Source organism: Phocoena sinus, chromosome 8, assembly GCF_008692025.1.
Source record: "Phocoena sinus isolate mPhoSin1 chromosome 8, mPhoSin1.pri, whole genome shotgun sequence".
NCBI lineage: Eukaryota > Metazoa > Chordata > Mammalia > Artiodactyla > Phocoenidae > Phocoena > Phocoena sinus.
Genome location: NC_045770.1, coordinates 99217306 through 99240142, shown reverse-complemented (window position 1 = coordinate 99240142; position 22837 = coordinate 99217306). Strand labels below are relative to the sequence as shown.

At 43.9% G+C, this 22837-nt stretch overlaps 1 long non-coding RNA gene and 1 pseudogene across 1 annotated transcript; both read left to right on the top strand.

The window, feature by feature from the left end:
• The first annotated feature begins 4836 nt into the window (after nt 1-4836).
• On the top strand, nt 4837-5795 carry LOC116758230. The gene is made up of 2 exons (XR_004351165.1): nt 4837-5202; nt 5426-5795. It is a non-coding gene; the product is annotated as an uncharacterized LOC116758230 (long non-coding RNA).
• Nucleotides 5796-20332: 14537 nt separating this feature from the next.
• LOC116758229 lies at nt 20333-21406 on the top strand (annotated as a pseudogene).
• Nucleotides 21407-22837: the final 1431 nt, after the last annotated feature.

Below are 22837 nucleotides of genomic sequence, written 5' to 3'. Positions count from 1 at the left end.
TTAACGGCTGCTTTGATAAGCTCCCCTCCCAGCCCTGGGGGCTGGCGCGCACCTGGCTCCCCCGTGCTCACCTGCTTAAGATTCTTATAAAAACACCTCCCAACCACCATCCTACTAAAATAAGAAGAATAAAATAGATGAGACAGATTTTTAACTTTTTTGCTATTCCCTACATACAATGAGGTCATTTCTTGGCAGGAAAAACTTTGAAGCCCTGTATCAAGAATGGCTAAGTCTAATACTGGTATATTCCATAAATAGTATTTACAAACATACCTTATAAAAGCAGTGCTCAGTATTTGTTTTACTCTTTTTATCTGAGTCCTTCTGTGACTTGGGCTTCTCAGAGATCATGATGGCTTGAAGATGAATAGACAATTCAGCTGAAACACTAATTTCAGAAAGGGTCAAGTTATAGCAGTGTCTTCACGGCTATCATTAATTGTACAGAGAGTAAGATTAACAGGGACCCCCTAGCCCACCTTTCAGCTCCACCCTCACTTTCCTTAGAGATGTTAATTTAGCATGTAGACAATTCATCCACTAATGATAATGATCTGAACAATAACATCTCCTTTTCATAGAGCAGTATATCAAATACTTTACAAAAATTGTGTCTAATTGCCAATGCCCACATATATACCATGTAGATATGTCTTCATTTTTTTTTTTTTTTTTTTTTTTTTGCGGTACGCGGGCCTCTCCCGTTGCGGAGCACAGGCTCCGGACGCGCAGGCTCAGTGGCCATGGCTCACGGGCCCAGCCGCTCCGCGGCATGTGGGATCTTCCCGGATCGGGGCACGAACCCGTGTCCCCTGCATCGGCAGGCAGACTCTCAACCACTGCGCCACCAGGGAAGCCCTGTCTTCATATTGCAGATGGAGAAAGTATAACTCAGAGAAAATAGGTGACCTGCCCGAGCCTAGAGTTACAAAGCAGAGATGGAATTCAAATGCAGGTATAAATACCCTACAGATGGATTTTCAGTTGGAGAATTCAAAAGTGTGTTCTAGATACACTGATGTTAAAATCTGGCCTCCATTTAAGATGAAGATGATACCGAGATGGTATAATTATAGGGAAACAGATGGGAAGAGAATTGTGTAGTGCCATGAAGGCTAAATAAACGTAAAGTGAGAGTCCACCTGGGAAGTTAGTGAGAAACTTTTGCTCCAGCTTTAGTTTTTAGTTTTAAAGAGGGATTCTGTATTATTTTTCCCCATCTATCTTCCCTCTGATGTCTCCCCAGAAGGGAATGAACAATGTAAATAAAATAGTGAAATCTTCAATAGTGATATATACCACTAGAATGAAAGCCATGGAGGGTAGCAGCCATCTGTCTTCAGAATTCCATCATCTAACACAAAGCCTGGCCCAGGGCAAGCCTTCAGCAAAGATATATTCAATGAATGAATGAAGTGTGCATGTGAGGAGCTATGCCCTGTTCTAATTGCTTTTCATAAACTACCTCATATAATTCTTACAACCCTGTGAGATAGGTATTATTAGTCCCACTTCACTAATAAAGCCTTTGAACCCCCAGACAGATCAAACTATTTACTCAAGGTCACAAAGCCCCAGAGAGTATATTTTTGGTGACTTTTGATTATGAACATTTTCCAATAGAAAAAAAAGAGGATAGTATAATGAGCCTCCATAAACTTGTAACATAGGGTAATGTGCTCATTTTATTTGCAAATTTACATCATCTTCTTATTTTACTACATTATTTTACACTTAGAGACATCATGACATTTTAACACTAATTACCACTTTCCATCTGAAAAATTTTGGACTTTTTCTTATATCAGACCAAGATCCAATTGAGGTACATACGTTGTCTTTAATTATTATGTCTTTTGAGCTCTTCTATTCTAGAAAAAGCAATGATTTGTTGAAGAGAACAGAGAAATTGTAGAATGTTCACCTCCTGGGTTCCTTCTTCACCTTGTTTAGTTTAAGTTCTAGCCCCTGCATCTCCGGTCAAGAAGAAGTTATGTAAAGACTGTGCTTATCCACTTGACTATTTCACAATGGAGCAGAGGTACTGGCTTCATCATTCACTGGGAATGAGCTATTTAGGAAGCTCACTTCAGCCTCTCTGAGCCTTAGTTTTCTGTTTGTAAAATGAGAGATGATTCTCTCCTATCTCTCTCTCCTCCCTTTCCCCTCCCTCTTCTCTCTTCTCCTCCCTCCTTGGCCCCCTTCTTTCTCTCCCCCCCCCCACCCGCCCCGCCTCCTCTCCCTCTTCCCTACCCCACTTCTCACTCTTCCCTGGCTCGGGCTCCCCAGAGCTGAGCCTGGCCATTGTCGAGAGGTAGGAATCAGATCGCGGCTGACCCTAGGCTTCGTCCGAGCCCGCCACCCCGCTCCCGCCGGCACGGAGCATAACACGAAGCAGCCCCTGAAATAGCTAGTGGGAAGCGGCCGCATAGCACAGGGAGATCAGCTCGGTGCTTTGTGACCGCCTGGAGGGGTGGGATAGGGAGGGTGGGAGGGAGGGAGACGCAACAGGGAGGAGATATGGGAACATATGTATATGTATAACTGATTCACTTTGTTATAAAGCAGAAACTAACACACCATTGAAAAGCAATTCTACTCCAATAAAGATGAAAAAAAAAACCCTGCTCCTACTTGGGTCCCCCAGGTGGGGGACGCTGCCTGGCCCAGGCCCTGGGGCCCCGGTCCCTTCCCCTCCCAGCCCCGGGGGCTGGCGCGCACCTGGCTCCCCCGCTCCGCCGCGCACCTCGCCCGCCGCCAGCGCCCCACCCAGGTCGCTCCTCATCTGGCGAAGCGAAGGCCTCGCAGCTCCGTCCAAGGCTGGCGGAGGAAAGAGCTCCCTCTTCCGCTCGGACAACTTGAAAGGAGGGAGGCGGGACTAAGACTGCCTGACTTTCGGGACTTCGGAGGCTTTCGCCTTCCTTTCCTCCCGGCTTCTTCCGGCCTTCTCTGGGTTCTTCTGTTCTTTGGACAACCGGGGAAGCGCGAAGCTGACTTTAAATCTTTTGATCAGATAAGCAAAACGATCCCTAAAAACGTTTCTTTGCTCCCACGGGCAAAATAAACTCACCACTTGGGGAATTCAACAAAGAGAAACTGGAGTTCAACTTAATATATGATTCACTCTCCCTACCTTTGAGTGCAGAGCGCCCGGAGAGAAAGTTCAAGGGACCTCAGAGGAACACAAGGGTTCTGAGTCGGAGGTGTTGGGCTGCGGCAACAGAAACTGACTAGGTCTTGCCGGGACCTCCAAGAATGTCAACTGTCGGCTCCTAGAAAGATCCGCAAAGCAACCTGTTGCTAAGACAAAACTACGTCATTTGCTTCTAGAAGTCATGGAGAGCAATAACTTGACAGAATTTTGTTTGTGTCTCCGAGGGAGGAGAGCAAGATTGGGTTATTTATTAAGGTTTTGAAGTCTGGTTTAAGTTGTGTCTTTAACGTAGAGGATTGATTAGGATAAGGTAAGGGTTGGGTAACAGTTTCGGATGTGGATATAACAAGGCGAGGACGTTGAGGCAAGGGTTCAAGAAGTCTTGGGATGTAAACTGTGCTTTGAGCTTTTCTGTTGAAGAACTGTTAGGTCTTTGAGGAAAGTTACTGAAATAAACAATGAAGATATTTGCAGCTTTCATGTCCCTGGGCAAAAGCTTGCGGAATTACGTTGATGAAAAAGAGTGAATAGGTCATATAAACGTAGTCACTTATAGATCTATGTGAAGGTAGATGGCTTCAGTTCTCTCAATGGTGAACCTGCCTGTGAGAACGTAATCAACATTTGTCACTTAGAGTATTTTATCCTGGAAAGAAGTTCACTCAGGAAAACACATTTGCCATCATTTGTTGGTTACATACAGAATTCACAGAGAGAGAGTGATCTTAGGAAACATTTTTTATGAAGTTAATGTTGGGTCTTAGAAGACCCATCCGTTTTTAAAATTAGAACGTGCTCCCCCCGCTTGGGCACCGCAAAAGAAATACACATCCTTTTACTTTATTCTGTTCTTTTTACGTTTCCAGGGACAGACCTCATTTCCCCTTTCAGAAACAACTGTAGCCAGGACTATGTTCCGGCTCCTCCACCAAACCTGAGGGTTTTTTCGAATTGTGCCCCAGCCAGTGAATTTCCCCCAAACTCCAGATCAGCCCCAGGATCAAAGGTGTAACTCATGTAAGGGAAGAAGTGTCTTTCCCCAACCAAGATCCCACTCGTCGTCTGCTCAGGTAACGAGGCGGGAACCTCCCTAATTCCGAGATCTGGGGAACTGCGCCTCTTGCCAATGGACAGAGAGATCTTGGAGTCCTGCTCTCATTGGGTAACAACTCTGCTACTGAGGAAGTCGATTGGCTGAGCTCTAGCCTAGGTGTGGAGCGAGAGAAAAGATGAGTGTGGGCTGGTCCACCTCCCTCCCAAGAGCTCTTTCTCTTGGTTAAGATCGTGCTCCGCTACTCCACTCCGCTGTTCACTGCCAACAGGGCCTGCTTCAGCTCTCTAAGTCCTGAACAGGGGAAAGAGTCCGGGAAGGAAGAGGGGTCCGGGGGCGGGGAGGAGAGCCGGGGATGCGGCTAGAGAGGACTCGGGAGCGGGAGGCCCTGATCACGGGAGGAGGGGCCCCTGGGGAGGCCCTATCCCCAAGAGCCAGACCCGGCTGCAGAAGGCAGAGTGGGCGGGCGGAAAAGGGGCTCCCGGGTGCCCGGCAGGCCCCGCCTGGAGATCGCGGCGCGGGACGAGGCGAGGAGACACCAGCCTGGCGTCTGCAGCGCACAGCTCCACCTGCGCAGGCGCACAGAGGACACAGCGCGTGGGTGGGGAGGAGGGGCCTAGGGCGACTCGGGCACTTTCCAAGGGTGTCATTCCCAACAGCTGGGACAGGACCCACGACAAGGACAATTAGGAAGAAGCCGCGAATGCAGGCGGAGTGAACAGCCTCGTGGGACAAACCGATTCTCCAAACGTGCCTCCTCCATACGTGCAGAAGTTTACCAACCGGAGGAGGGAGACATTATGAACTCCAGGACTGGGCATCTCAAAGCTGACAAAGATCTCGATCGGAAAGGGCTTGCAGAGGCAGCCTGCTGTTTTAAGAGTCTCCGTGGAGAGCAGGCATGCAAGTGTTCCAGGCTGTGCTCGGGAAGGGATCAGCGTCGCAACAGTGACTACTTCTATGCAGTTTGACAGAATATACGATGTATATAAAGGTACAGGGTTGAAAAGTGTGTTGGTAATTTCAATACGTGTGGTGATTTGGGAGAACTGGCCTTAATGCGCATACGATACACCTGAAGTGGCTAAAGTTCCTGCTTCTTCTTCTGTGGGTTCTCTGCTGTTTGGATAGAGGAGCCTTTAAAAAGCAAAAAAAAAAAAAAAACCCAGCGTGTACAAAAGTTTCACCACTTACTATCATTCTCTGAATCCTTGTAGGTTTCTACATCTCTGCAGTCATCACCAGAGAATTAGTATCTGGCTGATTTTTTTTTCATTGTGGATTCTCAAGCAGCAAACATTTCCGTGACAAGTACAAGGAGTGAAGAACACTAGGGTTGAAATTGCTGAAAACTCTGAGCTATCCTGGTGGCTTCCAAACACTGAACAGCATCCCGCCATTCGATCTGACTTATTAATATCGGATAGGCTTTTGAGACATTGCCTGAAAATTAACACACAGATCTCAGAAACCTATAAAGAAGAGTGAAGTCATCCTTTTCGGAATAAACACAGGTATTGTTGAAGCCACTACATGTACAGTGAGAAGAACTATGATGGTAATAAATACAACTGAGTCCACTGAGAATGTGTTTGTGCAATGTGTATCATTTTCTGTGGTCTTTCCCTCCCTCCCCCCCCCCTTTTTTTTGCCTTTTGTCTTTTGCATACTTCAAAGTATAAACAAAGTGATTTAATAGACAATAGGCTTTAACACTTTCTAAGGCATGGATGTTAAGAATTCAACATACTCAAATTTTGTTCACTGAAACAGTGCACAAGAAGATAATAAAACGTTATGATTACAGAGGGTATAAAATTTGTTCCTCTAATATCTATGCTACTAAACCTACTATGTAGTGAGATATCTATCATTTTTTCCTAAATCTTTATGTAATTTTGTACAATTTAAATAATCTATATATAAAAAACATTTCTGGCTTGGTAAATTAGGTGTTGGTTTATTGGGAAAAGGGTGTAAAGTAAGTAACCCTTAAACCTTAAATATATTTTCAATAAAATACATTTTGGCTTAAGGTAATAGGAATATAAACTTTTTTGGATGAATGATTACTGTCACATTTTTTTCACCATCCCTACATCTTTTCTTTTTTTTTTTTTTTTTTTGCGGTACGCGGGCCTCTAGCTGTCGTGGCCTCTCCCGTTGCGGAGCACAGGCTCCGGACGCGCCGGTTCAGCGGCCACGGCTCACGGGCCCAGCCGCTCCGCGGCATGTGGGATCTTCCTGGACCGGAGCACGAACCCGTGTGCCCTGCATCAGCAGGCGGACCCCCAACCACTGCGCCACCAGGGAAGCCCCTGCATTTATTTTGAAAGGCACGCCCACGAGCTTTGTTTACGGATGGGGAGTTCAAGAAACAAGAGAAAAAGAGGGCTCAGCGATGACTCCTGGGCTTTTGACTTGAGCGACTTGAGCAAGGATAAAGTCTTCCTTGACGGGTATGGGAAATCCAAGGAAGGAGCGGGGTGTGTGTGTGTGTGTGTGTGTGTGTGTGTGTGTGTGTGTGTGTGAATTCTACTTTTGACATGTTGACTTAGAGATACTAATCCACTCCAACTGAATGACAAGGAGTGAAGTGAAAGGATTCACATTCAATACGTGACAGTGAATATCCAGGGAGGGTCAGGAAGGGACATAGGACTGGACATGGGAAGGAATAACATAGACCAAAGTGAAAGAGAGAGAGAGAGACAGAGAGAGACACACAGAGAGAGACAGAAAAGCTTGGACTTTATGATGGTAATGAGGTTGGCCATTAACTGAGAACTAAATTTGAGATGCAGTGAAAAGGAAAAGGAAAAAAGAATTCCAAGGGAGATAGCTCATCAGAAGATAAAGAAAAAGCCTGCGTTGTTTCCCCAGATCCTCTGTTTCTCAGGTGACATTTATATTTTTACCTCCCAATGGACTTTTGCCCATTTGTAATGGCATCTCAGCCAGCACAGAGTTCCTGCCAATCCCAGAGCATCCTAGCTCCTTGAGCCTAGCTAACAGCTGATGCTTTACTCCTTGTCTCTTTACTGGTCACTGGAATAGCAACTGAACCATATGCTTGGAATAATTGGCCTGATGTCATTTTAGGTGGCAGTCTTCCATTTCTGTCTTAAGTGTAAAACTGACCCTCACCAGAAAACTAACAGCCTAGAGCTGGCTGAATCAGGACCTGTAGGTCCGTGGCAGAGCCCCAGCACTGCTTTCCCTTTCGAGGCTGTGCTCTGAAAGCTTCGATGCAAACCCACCGCAACTTGGCAACAGTGACAGAGTAGGAATTGCTCAAGGAATCTGCTGAGTCACCAAGGAGACTTCACTTTCAGCTGATGCTGAGATGATGCTGTTGAAATAGTTTGACATCCTTGAGAGCAGGTGTTTGCCTTTGATAAGACTACACACTGCACAGTCCCTTGGACTCAGCACCTTGTTGGCCGTATGTAATAAGTAGTCTGCATTTCATTATAAATGTGACAAGAATACGTCTGGCCAAGTTGCAGGTGGTTGGGTTATTTAACTGTCGTCAATCCCGTAATGAGGTAAAGACCACTCACATGTTCTGGAGAGATGGGAATTCATCATATACTAAAGCCAAGCCTGAGAGAGTCAGGGGGCAAGGCCAGTGCTTTGGAATAGTGACTATTCCATGAATCCTGACAGATGTCTCTCCCCCCACCAACACTCAAAAAATCCTAACAGAGAGGGCTGATTTCTGTATTTAGTTGCAAACAACATGTTCTGGGAAAAGAGAAGAGACTATTGCCTCTACCTGAGGACACTATGCGGGCGGCCGAAGAGGGAGAGAGTGATGTAGATTTGAACTTGATAGATGAGGGATGAAGGGAACTGTCATCGGATGTACAAAGGCAAAAGCAGCATGGAGGGCTAGAGCGTTGGCCTCTGGGGAGGAGCTGGGGATGAAGGCCTGGATATCCTCTTCCAGAACTGGCCCTGAGATACGCAAAAGCACAGAAGGAATGGTCTATTCCCCCTCTCCTATGAGTTCACAGTGGGCTCACCTCCTTTTGGCTTAGAAGTTGTCCTCCTTTTTAAAAGAGGACAGGAGTGGGGTCTCTAAATTTCCAGAAGCCACATAGGGTCAGCCCTGAAGGCCTAGCAGCTAAACTGTCTACAGAGACCCCTGGTCCATCCTATCCTAGGAAGACAGTGCACTCATGGAAGGGCAAAGCTCTCCCTCCCGGGACACCAGAGGCTCCAAGAAGGAGGCCGCCAGCAAGCCAGAATTTTTCTCTCTCCAGTAAAAGAAATCCAAGGGTCTGTCATACAGAGTGAAGTAAGTCAGAAAGAGAAAGACAAATACCGTATGCTAACACATATATATGGAATTTAAGAAAAAAAATGTCATGAAGGACCTAGGGGTAAGACGGGAATAAAGACAGACCTACTAGAGAATGGACTTGAGGATATGGGGAGGGGGAAGGGTAAGCTGGGACAAAGTGAGAGAGAGACATGGACATATATACACTACCAAACGTAAGGTAGATAGCTAGTGGGAAGCAGCCGCATAGCACAGGGAGATCAGCTCGGTGCTCTGTGACCACCTAGAGGGGTGGGATAGGGAGGGTGGGAGGGAGGGAGATGCAAGAGGGAAGAGATATGGGAACATATGTATATGTATAACTGATCCACTGTGATATAAAGCAGAAACTAACACACCATTGTAAAGCAATTATACTCCAATACTGTATTGGACACTTCAGTCCAATCTATATCCCCAGTGGGGACTTATCTGGGTCGCATTTGATCTTCGCAGTCACCCCTTGATCTAGGTGTGACTTTTGCCCCCATTTCACAGGTTACGAAACAGGATAGTTTGTTGGAGGCTATGGGTCTAGTTGCGGTGGGTGTAGGGGTGTCCAGGAGGAGTTTAACCTTAGAGCCTCACAGCTTCTTAGGACCCTGCGGGGAGACCTTAGGCAAGCTCCCTTGCCTCTTGGTGTGGGGGTGGGTGTTCTTATTTCCCTATTTGTAAATTAAAGTGATTGCCCATTTGTGATTCTCCATCCATTTCTGTTCAGACTTATCACTTGAGTAGCATTGAAAAACCACAGAACTTACACTGGGACTCAATCCCAGTGTAAGTTCAATAGGTCTGGGGTGAGTCTCCGTAACCTGCATCTTTTAACAAGTAGAGGCATCAACAGATCTGCCTGAGAAACTCAGACCAGTGCTTCGCAAAGTTTACGCTGCATCAGGATCCTCTGGGGAGCGTGTTGAAACACATTCCTGAGATCCTGATTCCGTAAGGCTAGAGTGTGGCCAGGTGCATTTCTCAAGAGTTGATGCCAATGCTGCTGGTGACCATCTTTCTTCATTGAACAAAACTACTCTAAGGACTTTACAAATATTAACTAATTTTATATCCTATAACAGCCATAGGAGGCAGCTACAGTCATCCCCATTTCAAAGGAAACTGTCTCCACAGAGACATCAAGCAATTGGCCTCAAGACACACAGCTCTTAGCAGAGCCTGGATGACCTACCAAGCAGTTGGCACGTGACTCCCCTCCCGTCCGCTCCCCCCGCCCCAGGCATTGCTTCTCCGCTATTGTTCTAATCAGCTTCCACTACCCCAGCCCATCTCAGCACTTCCCGGGGCTGCTCCACTCCAGTCCCGCTCCCCGATGCCCCAACCTATCCCTTTGTGACCCTCCCTCACTGCTCCTGGGACAGATCAGCGCCGACAGCCCCTTTCCAGGTCCGACCCGGCACACCAGCAGAGCCGGAAAGAACCTCGCCCAGCCCTAGAGCAGCTAGTACTCGCTGCGGGCAAAAGCCTCTTCAGGGCGGATGGAGTTCCCCGTGCGGCCTGCAGATGGCGCCAGAGGACCAGCCTGGGGAACAGGGAGGGGGAAGGAGGCGGGGGAAAGCGGAGGTGGGTGAGAATTGACAGTCATGACGGCCAATGGCAGCATGGTGTGGTTTGCCCAACTTCCGTGCTCTGGCCCCCAAGAGCTTCCCACCCCTTTAGGGGGCTGCAATCGTGGCAGGGAACGGAGAGGTGGAGGTGCCGCCTGCTGCGTCACGTGGTCCCTGAGTGTACCCCTGTTAGTCCAAGGCTGCAATAGCTCATGGGGGCTCAACCTTTACCCCCCACCGCCCCCAACTTATCTTCCTCTCAGTTCACTGAGGCTCATCTCACCAGTCTCTGGCAAACTTGTGTCTCCATCACTCTGGGTCCTTGTAGTTTTGGTAAAAGGCATTACTGTCGCTTTGTAGTATAGTCTGAAGTCAGGGAGTCTGAGTCCTCCGCTACCTGTCATTGTCTTAGCGGCTATTTCCCGCACTGACAGTGCAGAGCGGGCTGCTTGGCGGGTGGGGATGAGGGGAGAAGAGTGAGGGATGAAAGGTGGGAACCACCCCCTAAATGCCAGGCATTGTGATTTGGTGTTTGCCATGGGATTGTCTCATTTCATCATCTTTGCCTTTAATCCATTTCCTGTTTCACAGATGAGGGAACAAGGTGAATAAATTGCCCGTGGGCAGCCCTTGGGTGATCTTGACTCCCGTCAGCCGCCAACGCCCAAGGTCTTTTGATTGTGCCAAGGCTGCCTTTGCAGCGTTTCAGTGCATGCAGTTCCGGTAAATCACCTCTCCCCACATAGATTCACCCTTCCGACCATCTATTCACTTATTAGGGACCCGTCCGCAAGGCATAGGCCTAGTTGCTATTAAAAATACAAAAAAAAAAAAAAAAAAAGAAAAGAAAAAAAGAGCTCTGCTATGAAGTAGAGGAGATAAAAAAGATATACAGGAGAGTTAAAAATATATATACACGGAATAGTGATACCTATTTTGTTCCAGATAATATGATGGCATCTGAAGACAAAGACATGGATAAAATCTACGCTTGCCTTTCAGGAGGCCTTAGGCAGGAGTAATCTCTGAACTTTTAATTTCCCACCCCTACAATTTTTAACTAACTGAGCATCCACTCCATATATATTATTTATGTTATATATGTATATATTCTTTTGTAATTGATACATTAAATGTTAGCTCACTTAATTTCTTATTTTGGGGGTAAAATTATAAATGGAGGTGGAAGTATTTTTTTCATTCACTCCAGTGGAGCATCTTGGGCGCTTCCTGGAGAACTTCCTTGATCTGGAACCCCCAGGCCTGGTACATGCCTGACTCTCTCCCTTCTTTCTTTAGATCTCTGTTAAATGCCAGGTTTCCAGAGAGGCCTTCCCTGACCACTCCCTATAAAATGTTTTCCTCTCCTCCTCTGTCATCTTCTGTCCCCTTATCCCAATATTTCATATACTACATTTCACTGTATAGTAAATATCATTATTTTTTGTTAGTTTAGTTTTTGTCTCCTTGCACTAGAATGTAAGCTTCAAAGAACAACAGGGTCCTACTGTATAGCACAGGGAACTATATTCAATATCCTGTGATAAACCATAATGAATAAGAATATAAAAAAGAATATATATATGTATAACTGAGTCACTTTGCTGTACAGTGGAAATTAACACAACATTGTAAATCAACTATACTTCAATAAAATTTAAAAAAAATAATGAAAGCTTCAAGAGGGGCAGGAAGGAGTCCTGAACACTGGGGGCTTTTAGACAAAAGCAACAAAGCCAGAAGGTTGGGGATAGAGGGAGAAAGCCTTACCCAGTGCATCCTGAAACCCCCCTGGGCTGGGGTAGGAGTAGAGGGAATATGGCGACTGTTTATTCACGCCTCTCCTAATTGCTGCATTCTTGCAATGCTAAGGGCCAGTATCACCCAGCCCTTCCCTCTCCCCCAGTTATCTATAGTCTCCCCTTCTTCTCTCTGATTTTTAGTGAGGAATTGCACATTTTCAGTCCTCACCCCCCACAGGTAGCAAAGGTAAATGTCTGATACACAAAGACTCTGCTGTTTGTTTCTCTCAGCATCTTGTCACGTAAGACGTTTGTGGTTGTAGAAAGTGTTCTGGCCTAGGAGCCAGAAGACCTCATCTCTGTAACTGGATTTGCCCCTGAAGAAAAGAGTAAAGGGGATGGTTGAACACCCTATTCCCACACTATCTGACTTCCATCCCATACACAGGAGCCAAGGACACCTAGGAATTGATCTTGGATTGAACTTCTTACCCAAACTGTGTCCTGAACTAATGAGAAATGAGGAATCCTGCATGGTTGCCTGTTTCTGTGTAATGTAAGGAGAACATGGTGAGAAACCTACACAGAGTGTAGAGATTTTTATTATGATTTATAATCATTGGGTCCTAGCTGCACCAAGGATGAGAAGCAGTCACACACCCCTGAAGACCCAGGGAGGACAGCACGGTATAAAGTGGAGTGCACCGACATGCACTAGGTTCCCTGTACTGACATGGGGCACACCCATGCCAGCCTCACCTCTGGCCAGCTCTTTGCACTCTTACACCATTTTATAAACTTGAAGTTGGGTTAAACTCTATTTTATCCTATGATTTTCATTGTTACTCCCTATCTGAGCCCCACCCCCCATTACTAGTCACCCGCTTCTTACTAGCTACGTGACCTGAACAGGTTACCTTCTTTTTTGAGCCTCAATTTCCTTTCGTTTAGAATGGAAAAAAAAAATTGGTTATTCTAAAACCAATGGGGTCACAGGGTCAAAGAAACATATTGTGGATTTGGAAGACTTCAGAAATTATATCACTAACATACTCATACATAGAAAATACTAGAGTAAGAATTCTAACCAAACATCAAATAAATAGGAGCAGAGACCTCAGTTAGGAGCAGAAAAAAAGGAGAGCAAACAGTGGTGAGCAAAAGAGTCTGGCAAATTTTATCTATATAGTTAAATCTAAATGGACAGTGATAGACACTCTGGGAATGTGTAATAAAAGTTTTAAAAAAGCATTCTTTAAGTGGAAGTGACTCACTGCAAGGGAAATTCTATAATATCTGGAGCTGAAACATTCAGGGTTTGGCTCAGGGGGACCACAGGTAGAGGAGTAGCGCATTTTGTCTCACGCGTCGTACTCTTATGGATGTGGGGAGGGAGATGAATAGGGGAAATGAATCTTTTGGAGAGATGTCATCTTATTGGGATGCAAGTGGAAGCAGAGGGAGAGTAACTGGTACTTTGCCCATCTATAATAGAAGCAAATTTTTGTTCAGCTCTGAGCACTAGGAAAAATACTATTGACTGAATAAAAAGCTCATAAGAGAATGTGATGAATAAGCAAATCATAAGATTCCTTAGTGGAGGTAATATCTGTTGCTTTTCTATACACTAATAATGAACCATGAGAAAGGGAAAACAATAAAACAATCCCATTTAAAATTGCATCCAAAAAAATAAAATAACCTAAGAATAAACTTAACCAAGGAGCTGAAAGACTTATACTCTGAAAACTATAAAACATTTATGAAGGACACTGAAGATGATATGAAGACATGGAAATCTATCATGTATTCTTGGATTGGAAGAATTAATATTGTTAAAATGTCCATACTACCCAAAGCAATCTACAGATTTAAAATGCAACCCCTATGAAAATACCCAGGACATTTTTCACAAAACCAGAACAAATAATCCTAAAATTTATATGGAACCACAAAAGACCTGGAATCACCAAGAAAATCTTGAGAAAAAAAAGAAAAGAACTGGAAGTATCACACTCTCTGACTTCAGACTATACTACAAGCCTACAGTAATCAAAACAGTATGGTACTGGCACAAAAAAATAGACATAGATTAATGAAATGGAATAGAGAGCCCAGAAATAAACCCACACACTCATGGTCAATTAATCTAAGACAAAGGAAGAAAAATACTATTGATTAAATAAAAAGCTAATAAGGGAATATGATGGATAAGTGAATTCATAAGATTTCATAGTGGAGGCAATATTCCCAGTAAAAAACAGCCCTTATCTTTTGAATAGACACAGGGTACAATCTTCAAAAGAGAAAAAGCATATACAGGGGAAATAAATTAATTTTCACCCCATTCTCAAGACACTACCTTTCCTGGGATAATTGATGACTATACAAGCATAATAACTCCTTTTCAACATATTTCACAGAAGCTGAGCAGTTCAGTGTTCATGCATAAGAAGACTGGCTGATCTGGCAGGAAATGAAAATTTTACCTTAGATATATTTCTCATGAATAGTTTTTTAGGTGGTCAGTGAGTATGCTCAAAAAGGGATTCACAAGCCTCTATAATACATGAGTTTGGGACACAGAAAGCTAAAGATTTGGACTAAGTTTAGATGAGATCAGGAGCCAAAGAGGCTAGCAGAGGTGTGTGTGTGTGTGTGTGTGTGTGTGTGTGTGTGTGTGTGTTCATATAGGGACAGGTGGGTAGCTGTTAGGCTGCTAGTGAGGTGCCATGATCTCCAGGTCCTAGAGTAGGTCCCTGGGAAGACAGACTCTTCTAAAAATTGGTGCCCTTACCATTTTAAAATATTTTTATTATTACTCCTGGGCATCATTGTTCAATTTTTAAAAATATCTCGCACAGGCTACTATTCCCATGGTGACAAGGCAAGGCTTGGTTGCCAAGAGCTTCTGTTGGACTGTCCCTAATTTTTCTTTGTGAGAACAGGTGTTTCTTCAGGGTAAGGAAGGGAGGTGGGAAGGTCCCTAGTAACCTACTCCCTCTCCCTGTTCAAAGGACTCTAAAAGAGCACAGCAGAGACAGTCCACTGGGATCAACTGTAGTGCTTCCCATACTCCTGAGCTGAGGCTTTCCCTGAAGGTAAAAGAAAAGACTGTTCACTGGGTCATGGGAAGATTCATATGTAAAGCCCAAGACTCAGGTACTATTTCAGGGGAGTTTGTATCCACGGTAAAGTAGGATTGACCCAGGTTCATCTGACTGCAAGGGCAACAGTATAAGGCAAATATGAAGGAACTGATATGATGTGGAGTGTGGGACCAGCCTGGGAGAAAGAATGGAAAGTTAGGTGGAGAGGGTGAACCAAACATGTGTGTGTCTTCTTCAAACCAATAACTGTATGAAATAATGGAAAAAATAAAAAGAAACAAAAACAGAATAAATCTGCCCCAATAAGGTACTGTCATGGATCCTGAAATTTTGAGCAGACAGATGAACACCAGATTGAAACACTTATGGGAGCAGACTGCTGTGAAGATAGGAACTGTAAAAAAAAACTTGAAGTTTGGGCATGATGGAAGTTGGGTGGGAGATGGCCTAGGATATCTAGTCAATCCCTGTCTCTCCTCCATCCTCACATCTCTGTTTCTCCTAAGCAACATTTATCCACAGGCAAAAGTGATGAGTGTCAGCCCAAAGCTAGAGATACAAATCTTACCCAATAGGTAGTTGATGAGCACAAGCAGGGACCAGAATTAAGACTTAGAGACAAGTTTCCAGTGCCCCCCATGTGGACGCACAACCCTCGCCTCCCCCAGGGTCCCTGTAGGTCAGCTATGATGAACAGTTCTCAAACACAGAAGTAGAAAACCAGAAATCACAAAAAATTCAAGTTATAATGGTATTGTATAAATCCAACTGACATTATGTGGAGTTTCGTGTTGAAAATAAGTCTGCAACAAAAGAATATGACACACCTCTTAAAGTATGTGTATTGTTCAATAAATTTCACGATAATTTAGCGTAAATGTTCATTTGTTCACATGAAAAGAATAAGTATTATCTCAGGATACACAGATTGAGCATTTATAAGCCAAGCTTTAAAAAAAATGTATGCTACAAGATGGAAGAAGTTGAGGCCCCCTAAGAAATCATACTAGCTGCCCTCTCTTCCTTACTAATTCTATTTTGCAAGCTGGCTAGGTAGGACCCAAAATCCAAAAGCACAGAATGACAGATAATAGGAGCTAAGGAAGAAAATAAAAATGGACAGATGCCCAGAGTTTATTGTGTCAGATAATCTTTCTTTCTAATAATAGAAGTCGAGTAAAAAGACTGAACAAACAAAATCTACTTGAAAGGGCATTTAAAGCCATAGTTAGAAGTGTCAGCTGGTGAAAACAGAAGGAATGGGTGTGTGTGCGTGGGCCAACTAATGGGATACAAGCAGTTGTATTATCAGTCTGTTATAATAGTGTAACGTAATTAGTCTGCACCCCCAGTGCCTAGCGCAAAAGAGGGATTTGGGGAACTAGGAAATGTTTGGAATATGCACACGGCGGACCATGATGTGATAATCAGAGACCACGGAAATATTTCTGAGAAAGTAGTAGAAGAAAGGGAAAGGATTGTTTCCCAAAAGATGACTTAGGAGAATAGCATTGAAAGGGTAAATAACAAAGAAAAATAAAGTATTTTGAAATTTTGCCAGGTACCTGTCCTTTCTCAGTTCACTGAACACCTTTCCACCTTAAGGATGTGTAAGTAAGTATACACATACTTAACTTTGTCTTTAAGTATTAAAACAAGGAAAAAGGAAGGACAAAACAGATGTATGTTTGAGGAAGGAGTAGGCAGTGGTAAGCAGTTATGGTAAACTGGCTGAACTGGGCTGGACTTTATTGTTTAAAGTTTCCAGATCTGCTAAAATTAAACTCTTGGCCCGTAAAATAGTTGCAGGGGTATGTGGGGTAGGCAACAGAGAAGGGTCTTGAGTTAATGCCTAGGTTGCATTTCTTCTCTTTCTGAGGGTTATAGAAGCAAGGGTTAACAGCCAGGTTTTAGAATCAGGTAGGCTTTGTTTAGAATTCTGGTTCTTCTTTAAGCCTGAGTTATCACATCTTAAAATGGACAATAATGGAACTTTCTTTACAGAAGTATAATGATGACTAAAACAGATAATGCTCATGCTCCTTACAGTGCCTAGAACATGAACTTTCTATAAATATTCCATGTTGTTATTTATTTTTATCTGTCAGGGTTGTCAGGGGAGTTTGGATCAGGTGATAAAGAGCGTAGCTTCAAAGTTAATACAAATGGACTCTACAAGAAACCTACCTCTCTTTGGGTGAGATCCAAACCAACTCAGGGATTCAAAAAAAAAAAAAAAACTCAGATTGGAACCTTGTCTGAGGCATCCAATCCAAATGATGGAGAAGGAGGGTGAGAATAGATTTTGGGCACTTCTGTCTACCTCCTATCTTCAGGAGTTAAAATAGCAGAGGGTAGAGTTGCTTGGGGTGTGTTGGAGAGGAGGGACATCTTGGGATAGATTGGTTTGGGGTGTCACACCTATGAGTGGCTACTTTGGGATATGATTTGAGGGACTGTGGTTGAATTTGGGTATAGGATGACTGAGCTAAGATATGAGGGAAAACCTGTGCAAGATATATGGCAGAATGATCTAGAATCAAAAAATTCTTCATCTGTGTATCATATGGTTCTTGGTTGGGAACTTTTCTTTGCAGAGAAAATATGGGTTTCAAAACGTCTTTGCTAGAGGTCTCCCATGAAGGGCTGGTGAACAGTAACTGGAAATTTGGTCTGAATGATGGACTCTGAGTCATGTCCAGTGCTGCATCCAGCATTTACTGACCTACTGTGCCCACTCCATTTTCTGGAGTGTGACGGAGCAGCCCTGAAAAGTGAGAATGCCTTTTGCCCACCCTGATCTCCACCACTATGGTTTCGCAAGAGCAGGTCACAGGACACATGGCGAAATCCTTCGCTGAGCAAACGCATTTCATTTTATGGACATGTGGCAGAGCAAAATGAACAAACCCTGAAAAATCAACAAACACTCAGGTTTCCGAGTTGCTTCCTGCGGCCGGCATCAGTGGCAACGTATTCCTGCTCAGCTTAGCCCCATCAGTGACCCCAAGTCATCCTAGTCTGCTGGAGTCAAGGGATATTTGTCACACATCTTCTGTCATACCTGCCCCTTTCTTTTGTCTGATAAGCTAATGAGACTTATTATGTGAAGGTCAAAGCTTAGAAGTTATTAAGACATCTTTAGACGTTTGAAGTCAACAGACCTCAGAAGCTATCCAGTCTAATTTCCTCAGGTTTTCCACTGGTTCTCTACACCTACTCTTACCCCATCCGTGAAAACACCTCACTACACCTCCATTCCTGCGGCATTCAGATATGAACTTAAGAATGACTCCCGAAGGGAAATTTTCCATGACTCATCCACCACTAATACCCTAGCTAGATCCATTTCTCCTGATGCATGTTCTCTTAAAACTCTGTATGTCTCCTTCACACAACTCATCCCAAATGCAGTTAAATATTTGTACAGTTATTTGTAAGATGCATGCCTCCTCCTCGACACTGGAAAGTAGATTCCATGAAGTCAAAGAACATATTGAAATGTTAGTCCCTAGCTAGGGGCTTATCAGTCAATACCCACTCGATGGATGAATAATGAATGAATGTAAATAATGAATAAATAAATAATAAATGAATGAATGAAACGTTATAGAGTTGTTGTGAAGATAAAGTAAAAAAAGAATCCATCCTAACATGCACAGTGTCTGGTGTATATTAGAAGCTTATGAAATAATATTAGATCCCTTGCTAGCTAACCCTTGAAGTAAAAGCATTAACATTTTGTATTCAATGTTTTTATACTTACTGTTATGACATACATATTTCCCATATTATTTTTTAACTTAATTAATTTATTACTTTTTAAAATTTTTATTTATTTTTGGTCGTGTTGGGTCTTTGTTGCTGCACCTGGGCTTTCTCTAGTTGTGGCGAGTGGGGGCTACTCTTCATTGCGGTGCACGGGCTTCTCACTGCGGTGGCTTCTCTTGTTGTGGAGCACGGGCTCTAGGCGCGCGGGCTTCAGTAGCTGTGGCACATGGGCTCAGTAGTTGTGGTGTGGCTCGTGGGCTCTAGGACACAGGGTCAGTAGTTGTGGCTCACGGGCTTAGTTGCTCCGCGGCATGTGGGATCTTTCCGGACCAGGGCACAAACCCATGTCCCCTGCATCGGCAGGCAGATTCTTAACCTCTGCGCCAGCAGCGAAGCCCTCCCATACTATCAAAGTCTTTTGATAAACACAATTTAAATGATTCCATGATATAGTCACATGGTATATTAGTTTGGGTGCTTTTGGCTTAAAGTAAGAAAAAAAAAAAAAAGCCCTGATTCAAAATGGCTGTAGTAATAAGGAAATTTGGTATCTCATCAAATTGAGAGTCCAAATGCTGACCAGGCTTGAGGTTGGTGCCTATCAGCAAGCCCTTGATGTCATCAAGGAACCAGGTTCTTTTTCCTTCTGTGATCACCACTGGTTTCATCCTAAGGTTGGTTCTCTTCATGATTGAGCTGGCTGCCAGTACAGGGTCTTGTTAACATGCAAGAGGTACACAGAGAGAAATTCCAACCAGACTTACACTTTCCAGGAGAATGTCACGCTCTGATGGCTCAGACCAGTGGTTCCCTAATAATTACGAATATGAATTCTTAAGTTATCATATTTTATCTTGAATTAATATTACTCCATTTCGCATACAATGTAATAACATAATTTCCTTTGCCTCCCCCCTTTGTGCTATTGTTAAATAATTTTCTTCTACATTTGCTATAACTCTGTGGTATACAGTTATTATATTTGGATTTAAAATAGACACCTCTAGGCAAGAGGATCACTTCTCCCACAGATTGACTTGTCAAAATATAAACGAGTGTATTCAGAAAAGGACAGAGAGGGCCAAAGAGTGGGGTTTCACTTGGATCACACCTCATCTGGCTGGAAATGTAGTGCACAGCTGTTTTGATCCCTGAGGCACTCTTGGACACTGTGCTGTAGCACATTCAAAATAGTGCCCATTACGGGGGAGATGCCAAATTACAATGGATTCAAAAGTATATAATGGAGCCTTAGCTACACAACACCATCCAGCAAGTCAATCAGAATTGCATGATTTGTGCTAAAAATAAACCCAAAGACTGCTGTTGGACGTCCCCAGATGAGGACGCAACATAGGAACCTGTGCCACTAAGGACTGGACTCAAATGCCTTGAGCTGCAGGAAATTTCAGATACCTACCAGTATTTGTGGATACTTTTTCAGGATGGGTGGAAGCATATCCCACCTGGACAGAAAGTCTCTGAAGAGGATGCCTGGGTCTTGAACAAACTGAAAGCCGAACGTGAGTGTGGTATCACCATTGATATCTCCCTGTGGAAGTTCGAGACCAGCAAGTACTCTGTGACCATCACTGATGCTCCAGGACACAGAGACTTTATCAAAAACATGCTGACCGAGGCTGACTATGCTATCCTGATTGTGGCTGCTGGTGTTGGTGAATTTGAAGCAGGTATCTCCAAGAATGGGCAGACCCGTGAGCATGCCCTTCTGGCTTATACTCTGGGTGTGAAACAGCTAGTTGTTGGAGCTAAAACAACGGATTCCACTGAGCCGCCCTACAGCCAGAAGAGCTATGAGGAGGTTGCTAAGTAAGTCAGCACCTACATTAAGAAAATTGGCTACAACCCTGACATAGTAGCATTTGTACCAATGTCTGGCTGGAACAGTGAAAACATGCTGGAGCCAAGTGCTAGCATGCCTTGGTTCAAGGGTTGGACAGTCAGCCCTGGAGATGGCAATTCCAGTAGCACCATGCTGCTTGAAGCTCTGGATTGCATCCTGCCACCAGTTCATCTAACTGACAAGTCCTTGTGTCTGCCCCTCCAGGACATCTACAAAATTGGTATTGGTACTGTCCCTCTGGGTCGAGGGGAGACTGGTGTTCTCCAACCTGTCATGGTGGTCACCTTTGCTCCAGTCAACATTCCAACTAAAGTAAAGTCTGTTGAAATGCACCATGAAGCTTTGAGTAAAGCCCTTCCTGGTGACAGTGTGGGCTTCGCCGTCAAGAACGTGTCTGTCAAAGATGTTCATCATGGCAATGTGGTTGGTGACAGCAAAAATGACCCACTGATGGAAGCAGGTGGCTTCCAGCTCAAGTGATTATCTTGAACCACATCAGTGCTGGATATTCACCTGTGCTGGATTGTCACACAGCTCACATTGCTTGCAAGTTTGCTGAGCTGAAGGAGAAGATTGATCATCGTTCTGGGAAAAAGCTGGAAGAGAGCCCCAAATTCTTGAAATCTGGTGATGCTGCTATCGTGGATATGGTGCCTGGCAAGCCCATGTGTGTTGAGACCTTCTCTATCCTCCTCTGGTCATTTTGGTGTTTGTGACATGAGACAGATGGTTGCTGTGGCTATCATCAAAGCAGTGGACAAGAAGGCAGCTGGAGTGGGCAAGGTCACCAAGTCTGCCCCAAAAGCTCGGAGGGCTAAATGAATATTATCCCCAGTATCTGCCACCCCAGTCTTAATCAGTGGTGGAAGAACGGTCTCAGAACTGTTTGTCTCAATTAGCCATTAAAATTTAATAGGAAAAGACAGGTGAATGATTAACAATGCATGATAAAACTTGCAAAAGGAAAGGAGAATGCTTTGTGGACCACTTGTTTTGTGTGTAGTAGTTTTTAAAATCAGCACTTTAGAAAAACACACACAGAAATAAAAAATCAGTACTTTTTAATCGGTTAAAGCCCTCCTGAAGGAAATTGTCCCCTGATTGGGATTAAGGCATTGGAACAACATTCATCCTGGAGACCACAATCAACAGGAAAAACTGAGAAAATGAATATTAATTTAACTTGGGATACAGCCTTGTCAGCTGCCCTGCTATGGATCAGTGGCTCCCAGAAGCAGGCTTAAATTAAGCCCCTTTGAAATATTGTATGATAGGCCATTCCAGGTGTCTGCCTGGGTGGGAGAATCCATAAATGCTCTAAAAGAACTAGCAGTTGCCAAATATGGTAGAACATTGAGCACTACACTCTGTTCGTGAGGTCTGCCTATCCAACTGAAGTAAACGGTAATTTCATTGTAGCTAGAGAAGCATCAACCTATTTGTGTTTTTTTTGTCCAAATAAATAGCATAGGAATTTAGTATATGTATTGGGAACTGGAACAAAAACTCCAAGTTCAATTACAAATTAGACAGCAAAATGCTAAGGGGTTTCATCAGATTCAAATAGTTGTAGATAAAAAAGGAAAGAGAATTTTACTACTGACTAAAGATTCTAAGGAATATTCATCGCCCCCATTCAGCAGAAAGTAGCCAGAGTGGTCTTCATCCCTTTCTCCACAAGACTGTGGAACATGGACACTGACAGTGAGGAACTGTGATAGGGAACAACCTTTGTGTTCTATTATAAGTTAATCACAAAAGAGATGTTGCCTATAAGTTTAAATTATACATCATGGCCCATCTCTGGGAACCCTGCCTCCCAGATAATGAGCATGAAGCTAAAATACCTTTGTTTAGCTCACAGGAAACATCCTGACCAGGCCCACCTGTGAATGACTGCAGGGAGGAAGAAATGAACACATCCTCTCCAGAGACTGACTGGAACCAGGAAATGTTTGGCTTTAGTCCCTCTCCTTTTAGTATAAAAGAAGCCTGAATTCTAACTCAGGCAAGATGGTTCTTTGGGACACAAGTCCACTATTTTTTGGTTTGTTGGCTTTCCAAATAAAGTTACTATTCCTCGCCCCAACAACTTGTCTCTCGATTTATTGCCCTATCGTGCTGTGAGCAATACCAGCTTGGACATGGTAACGTTATCTTCTAGACCTTACTCTATAACTTCTGAAAGTCAGCCATTATTTGTATTTTTATTCCCTTATGTAGAAAATGTTTTCTCTCTGGCTACGTTTAAGG